Below are 12,949 nucleotides of genomic sequence, written 5' to 3'. Positions count from 1 at the left end.
GCAAAACACTTGCAAGGCTTATGGGAGGAACTTTGCGAGGTTTGTGGAAAGAATGCAAAAATCCTAAAGTATGACTGCTTCCACCAAAGTAGCTTATGGGAGAGGTGAGTATATATTCAGAAAATAAATGAATCGAGCTGGGTGGTGGCAGCATTGAACGTGACTAAAAATAAAGCTTTCCAGCCTCACGTTTCAAATTCAAATGCTGAAGTTACAGCCCAGCAGCCACTTGAAAGCCCCAAGAATATGCCAGAAATTGAGAATTTTCCTGGCCCTAGGGCAGCAGGTTACAGGCAGGAGAGCAGGTCTGACAGAAGAACCTGCATTTAGATTCCATCCGATGGCAGTGGAAGTGGTAGGGGGGCTACCTGGACGACCCTGTAGAGCAAGATGAATAACAGGCATATTTCTTTGGAATACATTCTGATTTTTTGGAGCTAATTGTTTCATAAGAGAGATAAGACATCGGCTAAAAAACTTACCATTTCACTCTCTGCTTAAAACACTTTAATATCCTTCAGGACACAAGCAAAGCATGTAGAATGGTTCATGACTTGGTTCCTTCCTGTCAGTATAAGTTAAGGATGTTTGAAGCCGCAAGTAATAGAATGTTCAATGAACAGGGGCTTCAACCAGTGTGTCTCAAGCTCTAATATACCTTTCAGTCACCAGGGTTTCTTATTAAAATACATGTTATATTTAGGAGGTCTGTGGTGGGGCCTGAGATTCTGCATTTCTAACTCGCTCCCAGAGGATGATACTGTTAGTCTATGGCCTACAGTTTGAATAGCGAGTCCTCTAAGAAGTAGAATTTTCCCTCCTTCATATAACAAGAAACCTGAAAGTAGTTTCAGATTTGGTTCAGAAAAAGTCAGTGCTCTGGGATTAACACATTTGGGAATGGGCAAATTATAACTCACAGGCCAAATCTAGTTCATTGACTGTTTTTGTAAATAAAATTTTATTGGAACACAGTCATGCTCATTTGTTTATATGTTGCCTGTGTCTGCTTTCATGCTAGAACGGCAGAGTTGTGACAGAGACCACAGAGCCATAAAGCCTAAAATATTTATGTTCACCTAACCATTTACAAAACAAGTTTGCTGACTCCTAGCTTAGATGTTATTATTTACTCTGGACTTGGGCCCATCGTCTCTCCCAAACTCAATGAGGACACTGTTAAATGGGGAAAAAAAGCAACATGGCTGCAGCGTGGCTCCTCTCCCTCACATCCTGCCATCCTTAACATGCAACTCATCTTCCAGCCATGGCATACTCTTGGCAGTTCTTCAAAGAAATTGTGCTTTGTTGTGGCTTCAGAAAATGCCAAGTGCCTTTTGAGGACAGTGAGAAGATCACTGGAGTAAAATGTTTGCCTAAAATAATGTACAGGTCTACAGCTGGGCAGGTCGTAATGGGAGTGACATGGAAGATGGCCTCAGGTTCCAAGCAGAAGAGTTTGGACAAACAGCTGGTGGGGCATCCTGAAGGTTTTTAAAGCATGAGATCAGGTTGCTGTTTTATAGGTATAACTCTGGTTAATGCGAGGTAGAATGACCTGTTGTGTTAGTCTACTCAGGCTGCCATAACAAAATACCATAGAGTGGGTGGCTTACACAACAGAAATTTATTATTTCACAGTTATGGAGGCTAAAAGTCCAAGATCAAGGTACTGGAACATTCCATTTCTGGTGAGTACTCTCTTCTTGGCTTTGTAGATAGCTGTTTTCTCGTGGTGATCTCACACAACCTCTTCTCTGTGCACTAAGAGAGAGGGTGGGAGGAGAGAGAGAGGAGAGGGAGGGGTCTCTTGTGTTTCTTCCCCTTCTTATTGGGTTAGGGGCCCACCCTAATGACCTCATGTAACCTTAGTTACCTCCCTAAACACCCTGTCTCCAAATCCAGTCAAAAGGTTAGGGCTTCAACAGAGGAATTTAGGCAGACACAATTCATCCCATAACAGCCAATAGAAAGAAAAATTTAGGTAAGAAGACAGATTGGACCACTAACGAAACATTAGAGGCTGAAAAGACAAGGACCTGACTCAGAGCAGTGGGCTACAGGAATAGCAAAAGAGGATGTAAAAAAACCCCAAAACTGTAGGTCTTGGTAACCGAATGAATTTAAGCAAAGGCTGTCTCTGACAGCTGCATTGAAAGCCTGGTGATTAGGGAATAGAGCCACGGTTAACAGAAAAATGAAGATGTGGGAGCAAGAGCTTCTTTGGGCAAATATGATAGTTTGGGATTTAGTCAGTCTGAGGTATTGTGAGGTTATCCAGATGTACATGGGGGATGATTAATTCCTCTGTCTTTAACTGAATACTACTTAAAACACCTTTAATCAAGAAGTTTTTTTTTTCTTGGTTGACTTCACAGATTGCAAAGACCTCATCTGCTTACAATCTCTTATTTTTTATTTTTTATGCTTACCGCACCTGGTCTTCCTAAGTGGTCTCCCATCCAAGTACTAACCAGATCCGACCCTGCTTAGCTTCTGAGATCAGACAGGGTCGGGCTTGTTCAGGGTGGCATGGCCATAGACCTAATCAAGAAGTTGTTGATATTGAATTGTTAAAAAAAAGTCATCACACTCTCCCCTTGAATTATTTAATTATTTGTAAGGATGACTATCGGGTTCTTCATTATCTAACCCAACTACATATGTTAGTTAGGATTTAAACCAAGTTCTCTTATTCTGATCGGTGGTATGATTCTATTTCCACAACATGTTACACACACTATTCTCTATAGAGATATTTGGTGGATATTCATTTGTGTATGCATTCAAGTGATAAATACATAGTAAATATAAATTAATGACAAGATACAGTTCCAGACACAGTAATTTGAAGATATCTAAAAAGGAGCTAACTCTAGTCTGCATCAGAAGTGAGCTTAATAGTTCTGTTCTGAACATGCTGACTCATTTTCTCATCTAAACCTTCACTTCAGTTTTCTTTAACTGTAAGAAAAGAAGAGGCAGTAGCATTCTGAGAAGGATCTAGTTCTGCCACACCAAAGTTAAAGAGGAGGCTGGTAGAAGAGATAGGCTAAATGATGATATCTCTGAGAGTTGAGTTGACAGCCCTACCTGGTGGAAGCTGGCTCTGGAAGAAGCAAGCCAGAGATACAGCCTGAAAACAGGGTGCAACCACAACACAAACCTAACTGTGTCTTATGTTTGCTTTACTTGTGGAGACAATAGATTCATACAGCATTATAAAGTCTCACCCCAGCCTGCCTTCTTTAGTAACTGGAAGAAGAACAAGTCAAAGCAAAAGAACTTCGGGATCTTTCTAGTTGTTCCCTAGGAGTTATTATTTCTTATAATAGTGCCACTTCAAAATACTCTTTGAACTTGATGCTCTGAATTCCAAATGTCTCGAACAATACAGTCTGTCTTTTGTAGCAACAAGACCACTTGCACCACTCTGCTTTCCCCCAGTTGGCTTTGCAATTTCTTTTGACATATGCTCTGTTTGCCAGTAAAATAACCTTATCCCAGTGCCTTTTGACTATCTCTTTTGAATCAATAAATATTTACTGTCTCCAAATGGCATGGGTGATCTTCGGCCTAGTGCTATGAGTTAAGGATGAATGAGACTTGAACTTTGCCTTTAAATATTCAAACCACCAATGGACAAAGGACACAATTATGCAAGCGATTGCTAACCTCGGGACTCAGTAAGACTTTGGGTGGAAGTCAGCTTCTCCACCTACCAGCTCCAGCAAGTTATTTAAATTCTAAGTTCCTGTTTTTTCCTCCACAAATGGACATGATAATAATATCTACCTCATAGGCTTATTGTGAAGAGTGATTAAATAGCAGATGTATAGTGCCTGACATGTAGAAAATGCTTAATACAAATTAGTTTTATTATTTTTATTATGATCATTTTTCCCATAGGAAAAGGATGTTTAGACTTTCTTTATGAACTTCCTTCTTTCCATGCTTTTTTTCATTCTACCTCATAACTGCACAGGGTTCTCGCATAGAGAGATACACTGCAGAGGACCTGAGATCAAGCAGAACCCTGACTACAGGGACCACCAATGACGTTGTGTCTCAATTTATTCTGCTTCGGTCCTATTTTTATCTTCTAGTTCCTGACTTTCGAGAATCATTTGTTGTATAAAAAGACAAAGAACTCCATTACACGGGCTATGATCAGTCCTGAGACATTTACTCAATAAATATTTATTTTGTAATTTCTGTGTGCCAGGCCCTGAGTCAGTGCTGGGGATACAGCAGTGCACATGGCAGCAACAGGCTCTGACCCCCTGGAACACACAGCCCAGCCATCGGCAGATAAACACTTAATGGGAAGCAGAGCTCTGAAAGTGAAAGAAATGGGGCTCGGCCTAAACTGTTAGGCATCACTGTGACCTTCCTCCAGGAACCACACTGGGAACCTCATCTGCAGGGTGGCAACTGTCAGTTACCCAAACTGGAAACCCAGGATGAAATGAACAACTGAAAGTTTGAAAGCTAAGCCAGGGATTAAGCAGTAGGATATTAAAGTCCAATGATATCATTGGTTTTAAATTGCAAAAGAGTGTGGGCAAAAAGATAGTTTTAACCTTTCCAAATTGTTTTCTGGCCAGGAATGTTAGTTCACAAAAAGTAATCTGACGATGAAAGGGTGATTGTTGATATTTCCTGTGCCTTTTCTCAATTCTCAGGATGACGATTCTCAGGAAACCACCAACGGTGACCGAACTATGAATTGGACCCCACTGTGGCACAGTTGGAGAGCACCAACTTCATCACTGGAATGATTAGATGTACTCTGAATTCACTAAGTAAGCAAAACTGAGCCAGCCTCCATGAAAATGGTAGTTCTAATGGTCACAGCCTCTGCAGTGATTTTATATAAAAATAGCACCCAGCTGCCTAGCCATCTGGTCGGGATCTGATTGCCATCCCTTGAGATTCAGGAAGTCATGATTGTCAAATCACAGCTGTGCTTGTGGGGGTGGGGGTGGGGGTGCTGAGCCCTGCTTTACAACTACCCTCCCATTGGAATGAGTCAGGTGTTGGGCCAGGACCCAGCTGAGCTCAGGTTCAGCCCCTCACACATGACTCCCTCTGTCATGGCAGAGGCTGCCTGGATCTACATTTCGAAGATGTCGCAAATGACGAGTGAAGCAAACCTCCAAGCATTCTAGAGTGGGCAAGGCTCAGAGTGGAATAAAAAGAACTAACGTTTGTTGAACATTTGCTCGATGTCTCACAGAGTTGTAAATCCCACTTGAGTTACCTGGTAACCACTATGCTAATTGATTAAAATGCAAGCCGTCCCATAGGGCAGGGAGTGGGGAAAGGTTGGAGAAAAACAACTGTCCTTGGAAGATTTAGATAAGAATTCAGAAACTGAGACCAAGGCAAAGCTACAGCTATGTGCATGAAGAGAGATTAGCAGTCTTAGGGTCACCTAAAATCAGGTGCCATGTTAAAAGAGTCAGGGTAAAAGAAAGCTGAGAGGAAGGCAAAGAGGGACTTGGAAAATGATGTGGGAGGTTAAAGGTAGGTTTGGGATCTGGCTTCTAGATCTGTCTCAGAGACAGAGAGAGAGAAAGCAACTGTTCCCTTACCAGCTGCTGAACGCCTGCCAGGCTGGGAAGAGGGCTCAGGTTGCTCAAACGCTTCCTGATTCATGACTCTTGCATTAGCAACTGGGGCCAGCAGAGAGGACAGGAAGGAGATGGGATGGGCAGGCGGGTTGTAAAATGCAACAGGTCGAGGGCTGTCATTTACTGGAAAAAGAACCCTGAGTCCCATGCCAGACTGAGGCCCTTCTGGGGAAAAATTAGGATTACCTCAGGCTTTTGAAGAAAATGTACTTTCATTTTTACCAATTAACATTTGCCCTCCCTCACTCCAAATAGGTGTCTCTTCTCCATCTAGGACAGGCAACTGACAGAATAGTAAATTTGCGAAGCTCTTTGTCATTAGTGGGAAAGGAAGTGACTCCTGGGTCACTTATGAACTGCAGCTGTACATTCAGGAAGTATGGCAGGCTCGTTCCCCATCTGAACGCTCAAGAGAGTAAAACTGCACCACAAAGAAATGACAGGGAATCTTTGGGATCCCCTCGTCACTCCTCATGCCCATGGAGTTTGGCAGAAAGCATAGTGGGGGCTGGAGAGGGGACGTTGTAGTCAAAACAGCATGGGTTTGGGGTTCTAGTACTCGCTCTGCTAGCTCCTGATATATGAGGTTTGGAGCAATAGATCTGCTCTTTCAGCCCCTGATCTGTCTGCATCCCTAAAATGAGGGGGTTGCATTTTATGATGCTGAGGAATGTTAGGGTCAGATAAGATGATGAGAAATTCTCTCCTCCCCTGTATTCCCAGACACCTCAGCCAAAAACCAGGGATTCATGGGAGATGCTTTGCTCCCTTGTTTCTCACCTCCTACTGTTTCCACCTCCTGAATCCCTTGAATCTACCCCTTATTTTCTTTCCCAATTGCCCCTGCCTTACATCTGATTCTCATGGTCTCTCACCTGGGTACACTGGTTCTCAGTGGCCAATTTTACCCTGTTTTTGCGTCACCCTCATTCACTCTCAGCCACCATTAAATAGCTTCTAGAGAGGAAGCATTCTGTCTTTTCTCTCTGCATCATCTGCATCAAGCACGATAATATGGAATAGGCTCCCTCCAAAATGTTTGTTGGGTGAAAAACTAGATAGAGGAATGAATTAACGGCACAGCGTGTGTAAGCATCTTTTTTACAAGATAGTGTATGAATACAAACTATTCTTTTTCAGTCCAAAAAGCCTACATACTATGTATCTGGCACTGAGCTAAGCTCTGAAAATATAGAGATGAGTTAGATGTAGTCCCTGATATTCACGCAGGCTGGAGACCTGGGGAAAAATTGATAGGGTAACTCTAGTCTGAAGGTAGTCTGCATGTGGAAATCCCTCTTCCTCAAGAGACCTCAGATTTTTAATTTTATTTTATGGCCTTCAACTGATTGGATGAGGCCCACCTACATAATGAAGTGTAATTTGCCTTATTTAAAGTCTACTGATTTAAATGTTAATTATATCTAAAAAATATTTTTACAGCACATTAGGCTGATGTTTGACCTAATATCTTGGCACCAAAACCTAGGCAAATTGACACAAAACCATCCCTCAGGTACACAGGCTGTCAGTGGCAGCACAGTGTATACTATTGTATGCCTACAAAGTGAACTAGATCATTCTTTCATGAGAAATTTCTGTAGGTTCTTTAATATCTCAACTAACATTTGTTAACTACTCTCCCTGTATACGCCATGCACTCTACTGGTGCTTCCATATGTATGTCATTCAATTCTCACAACTGCTTGTTGTATAGATATGTTATCATTTTTGAAAGATAAAAGAAGTTTAAATAACTTGCATGAGGTTCCACAGCTAATATGTAGTGGAACTGAGGTTTGAGTAAAGGCCCTTCCACTTCAAGATCAATGATCTTTCTACTGCATCATGATGCCTTTAACAAACGTCTAGCTTGACACCTTGCTTTTCCTCAAAGTACTTATTTGGCAGAAATTACGTGGTGCCATTAGATTTTATAACAGGGACCCTTTACCTATAAAGATGTGAATCAGTGTTCCTAGCTCATTTCATATTAGCTCTGCGTCTGGGAGAGGGCCAAAGTTTGTCACAATCATATTCAATCATACCGAGTCAATCAAATGAAGGGGAAGCTTCTCAGATATCATGGTTATAACTGACTTTTTCACACGCACATGCACACACTTACTTATCTCCTTAACTCTAGGCCAGACACAGAGCACAGAGCCACAAATCTTTCTCAATGGACAAGCTAGAATTGTTGGTACTGGGATAATCAGTAAAGTGTTTGTTTAACATATAAAGAATATTCTGCTGTAAACTTACCAAAATTAAGTAGAAAATGGACTGCAAATGAAAAATGCATTGTCTCTGGAGTTCCAAATTTCAGTAGGAAAAAAAGACACATGATATGGACATGTGAATTCAGTGAACATTTATTAATGGCCTACAATGTTGACCTTTTAAGGGATACAAAATAAGCAGGACATAGTCTTTCATCTCAAGAACACAAGGAATGGGGAAGAAGGGGAGAAGTATATTTCTTGAGTGGCTATTATATGGCAGTCATTTTATCTCACTAAATATAACAGTCCCATGAGGTAGATAGGATTATCTTCCTTTTATAGAGGAGGAAATTCATTCTTAGCAAAATGAAGTGATTTGCTCAAGATCATACAGTTGGTAAATACCAAAGCTGGGATCTTAACACAAATCTCTCTTTAAATTCAAAGCTCATGTATTTTATACCGGATCACACTGCAGAGAAAATTAAAACATATATATACACACATATATATTTATATATGAACCATTATAGCTAGCATAGAAATATAACACTAGAAGGGACCAAGTAAAGTTGGAGGAATCTGGAAGTGTTATTTGAGATAAACTTAAAAAAAAAAAGACATGGTATTTTTTCTGGTAGAGATGAGAAGAGGCATGAGCAAGACATGGAAAAAAAAAGTAGAAAATATTTAGTAGCTGAGTTGCACAAGCTCTCATGGAGCTTTCAAACTGGGATGATCATTCTAGAAAGAGTAACTAATGTGGATTAGAGCAGAGCAGATTAGAGGATAAGGATGAGGTGGGAGATCCTTGCAAGTGTTCTCAAGAGAGCCAGTCGGAATGGAAAGGGAGGTTGGATTCAAGAGATATCAGAGGTGATTGTAGGTGGTACGCAACTGAAGTGGTTGACCAATGTGTTCAGACTGCTGTGGAAGCAATACGACCAAATTCAAGTGATGGAATAAGTGGCCTGGTCATGAGCTAGGGTATCAATAAAGATGAAAGGACAGCAGCGGGAGAGAGGAAAGGAGAGAGAGGAGGAGGGAGAGAGAAAAGATTTCAGGACTTGCCACCCCAGAAGTGAAGTAGATCTGAATTGTGATCAAGTGTAAGATGTGGCCTTGCAGGGGAGTGGCTGAGACAGAATGAAAACAGAGCTTATCTGAGTGAAAAAGACCAGAGGATTATGAATCTGGAAGTCACCTTGGAAGCTGGCAGTGAATCATACGGAAAGGAAATCAGGACTCTGGATGCTGACATCATTGGGAAAGTGAGAAAAAGTACTCAGAATTGGAGGTAACAGATCTAGAAGCAGAGTGGAAGACGAAAATGTCAGAAGTATACACTAAATCAGGAAAAAATGTCTAAAAAATTGATAGTGCATCATCCTACAGTCATAGGAGGCATTTCCATGAGAAAAAAATTCAAAGACATCTCACTGATAATTTAAAATTTGAGGGAAAAAATAAATATTAGATATTCATGTAAAGAATTACACTTTCTATATTTGCTACCAAGGAATGTCAAGAAAGGCAACTAATGCTGTTAGATCAAATTGAAATGCCTTTTTTCACCTTTCCTTACCTGTCCTGTGACCCACTCAGTCTACTTAAACCCAGTAAGGGAGAGAAAGATAGAAGCTGAGCAAATTTTCTCCCATTTTTGTTGAGTCAACCACTTGCTGTCACTGAAACAGGCTTGCCCCTGCCCATCTGTATCACTTGTGAGGTCAAGTTGAATGGGCAGAGTGTTGGCCCATGTAATGTGTAAGAAGACACGCAGCCTGGGTAAATAACTTCTAATCAGCATGAGGTGTAAGAGGAAAGTCTGTCCAACATGGCACCATGAGCCACATTCCAGCTTCATGACATAGCATCAGGTTCCACGACTTGGTCAGCAATTGTGCTCCAGTTGTTGCTGCTATTAACTACAGAGTTTTGCAAGTCTGGAACTTCCACACACCCAGTACAGAGATTGCTGAAGCTTATCTGGCATTTGTTAGTGTAGAGTTCATTGCACTGTCATGCATTCTCTGGTTTAGACTTGATTCAATTGTCACATAATCCAGGGAGCAAATGAAGAGCTCTATGAGTGAGTTGATCTTCATGTAATTTCAACTTTTCTATTGTTAGTGCTCTGCCTGCTAGGGAATTCCAGAAAGCATTGCTAATGGTTTTGTGGTAGGTCGTGGCAAAGACAGGAGTTGTACAGCTGTCAGTCAGAAGGGAAGACTAAGGAAAACAGTCCTAGCTACTGGCAACTGACCAGCTGCATTTGCTTTGCGCTGATATTAGAATCTCAATTGGAGGTCTGGGAGTCCAATTGCTCACTCAAAGCAGCATTGTTAGAATATTCTCTCCTGCTTAGGGAGCTTGCTATCCCTTGGGATATGGCTATATTACCAATGCTGAAATCTCTACTAGGAGCTATTACTATTGAGTGCTTACTGTGTGCTAGGCACTGTGCTAGTTCTTTAAATGCATTATCTTCAATAGCTCTCACAACAAGCCTGCAAGGTAGGCCTACCCATTCCCATTTTTCAGATGGAAAACAGACTCAGATTGCATGGAGCTTGGATTAGAACACACAGATGTGAGTTTGGAAGACAACAGAACCTCATTCCTTCCACTCATGGTCTATGCTGGTGCCCCAGGTGTTGTGTAACTCAAAAGTTCTGTCAACATCTCTCTGGGGTGACATAAATCTACAGCTTCTTTCACAATATTATTATTAATAATAACAATAATAGATTTTAAAGTAATTTGCAAATATATCATATTCAGTTCTTTTCACACAGGTCTTACAAAATGGGTAGAACAGAGAGTTTACAGTTCAGTTTACAAATAAGAAACCAAGACTCAGATTATTGAATTCCCTAAGTCACAGATATCGAGTAAGGAATCTCATGTTAAAATCCAGGTCTTCTAACGTGAAGGCCAGTGGTTCTCAGAATATGGCACCTGGACCAGCAGCAACGGCAGCATCTTGGAATTTGTTTTATATCTTAGTCCACTACAGACCTAATAAATTAGAAACTCTGGAGGCAGGTCTGGCAATTCGAACAAACCTGGAGGGTTTGTTCAATACACATTCAAGATAATACACATTCAAGTTTGGTCTAGGCCAGCACTTCTGCCATTGCCCAGCCTGGCATCCCCACCCATGCCCCCCTTCCCCAGTTGTGATCTTTGCAATAAATAGAAATAGAAAAAAGTGGCTCGTCTTACAGAAAATTTTGTACATGAAGTGAATTTCCTCATTTTTTTTTTTTTTTTAAGATTATGCTTGGAATTCTTAGGGTTGGAAAAAATAGGTCTCAGTCCTAACAGAGGAGTTTAGTCAAACCCATTGAACTTAGTTTTCTCTCAATGACCTTGAGGTTGACAAACCCACAAAGTGGAGATTGCATTTTTTGATTCCTACAAAAATGTTATCTTACCTCTACAGTATTGCCCTTGTGAAATATAACACCATCATAATCAATAGCCCTTAGGGGATTTTTGTTTCTGACGGGGTTTTGTCTATGATCATTAAGTAAAAGGTGTTCTAACAGACTATTATAAATTAGCAATATTCATCTAATGTTAAATATAAGATGGTCATTAAGTGATCAGTGGAGACTATGGGGTCCAAAAAAAAAACGATTAGGAAAGTGGATAATTAGAAAGAAAGTTAAAAACTAACAACTCTGACAAAGCAAATAGCCATCAAGTGTAGTAGAAATACCACTTTTTCAAAAATCAATTCCCACCAAAGAGAAGGCACTGCATAAAGCACAAGAGCATGGCCTTTGAAGTCCAATGGACTAGAGGTTCAGACATAATTCTGTAGCTTCCTATCAGCAAGCACATTACTTATCTGTCGTCATCCTTACTTTATGCATCTGAAAAATGGGATCGTATTTGAACCCACTCAAAGTGATGTCCTGAGAATTTAATGAGCTCATATACAAAAATAACTTAAAATGTAGTGACTAACACAGAGTAACGACTCAAAAGCTGTTAGCAATTATTTTTATGTATTAAATGTGTATTTGTGCCAGGCATCTAGTAGCTCAGATGCCAGAGATGTAACAGTGACTATCTCACAAATCTTACCCTCTGATCCTTCAAGTCTGACCTTCTCATTCTATTCTGGCAAAGTCTTTTTTTGGCTTGTTTTTAATGTAGCACTTGGAACATATCCAGAATTTACCATATAACCTGGTATGGCTGGGCACCAGTAGAACTTCTTTCATAAGTACCATATTTCAACAAATCTAAGATACTTTCATTGAAAGATACATGATTTTAGATACTACTGAGAGAGCAAAAAAAAAATAAAAATAAAAAAATAATCTCCACTGTCAATCATAAGATGCCATTGATTATTAAATATTCCCTAATTTCAATTCAAAAGGTGAAAAAAAAATCTGTTTTAGAATTAATTCAATATGGTATTTTTTTCCTCATCATTGCCTAGAATCCACAAAGAGACATTCTGCCTGCAATGTATATTATAGGATAAATATTAACAGGATGAAGGGGGAAGTGGCTCACGAGGAGGACATTTCTCAACATACCAGAAATGGCTTTGAGGGAAACTTACAGAACCAGAAAATAAATATCGATGTGATAGATCTTGCACTTAGAGAACAGTAAATTGCTGGGCTTCACAAGAGCCATATCAAAATGGCTACAATTAGGTCAATTAAAGATACATTTTTTCAGTCCCTACTATTTGCCATTTATTATTAGGTATAGAACTACAGGCAAATAACAGCTATTCTCTATAGGAGTTCACATACTAGTAGAAGAGCTAGACATTCAAACAGAATGCAAATCTATCATTTTGATATATGGAAATATGTACAAAGTCAAATAGTATAAGAAAATAATTCATGGGAGGGTGAGAGGAAGGGATGTATATTGAAGGCTTCCTCCTGAGAAGACAATGATAAGCAAAGTTTTGAATGGTAATCTAGTGCTGAATGAGCAGCTAGTAAGAGCAAAAGAACTGACTAGAAGATATGGGTGTCATTATGTCTATTTCAACTAACTTTGTTCTTTCACCCGGCTACAGATTGTAGTCAGGTACGAGTGTAGGGA

The 12,949-nt window shown here is 40.2% G+C and overlaps 1 pseudogene; it reads right to left on the bottom strand.

Moving 5' to 3' along the window:
- Positions 1-2,425: 2,425 nt before the first annotated feature.
- LOC112482580 lies at positions 2,426-2,544 on the bottom strand (annotated as a pseudogene).
- Between the last annotated feature and the right edge of the window lie 10,405 nt (positions 2,545-12,949).

The sequence above is a fragment of the Pteropus alecto genome, unplaced genomic scaffold (genome assembly GCF_000325575.1).
Source record: "Pteropus alecto unplaced genomic scaffold, ASM32557v1 scaffold185, whole genome shotgun sequence".
Classification (NCBI taxonomy): Eukaryota; Metazoa; Chordata; class Mammalia; order Chiroptera; family Pteropodidae; genus Pteropus; species Pteropus alecto.
Note: the sequence above shows the minus strand (reverse complement) of the source record. Positions and strands in the feature narration are given on the sequence as shown.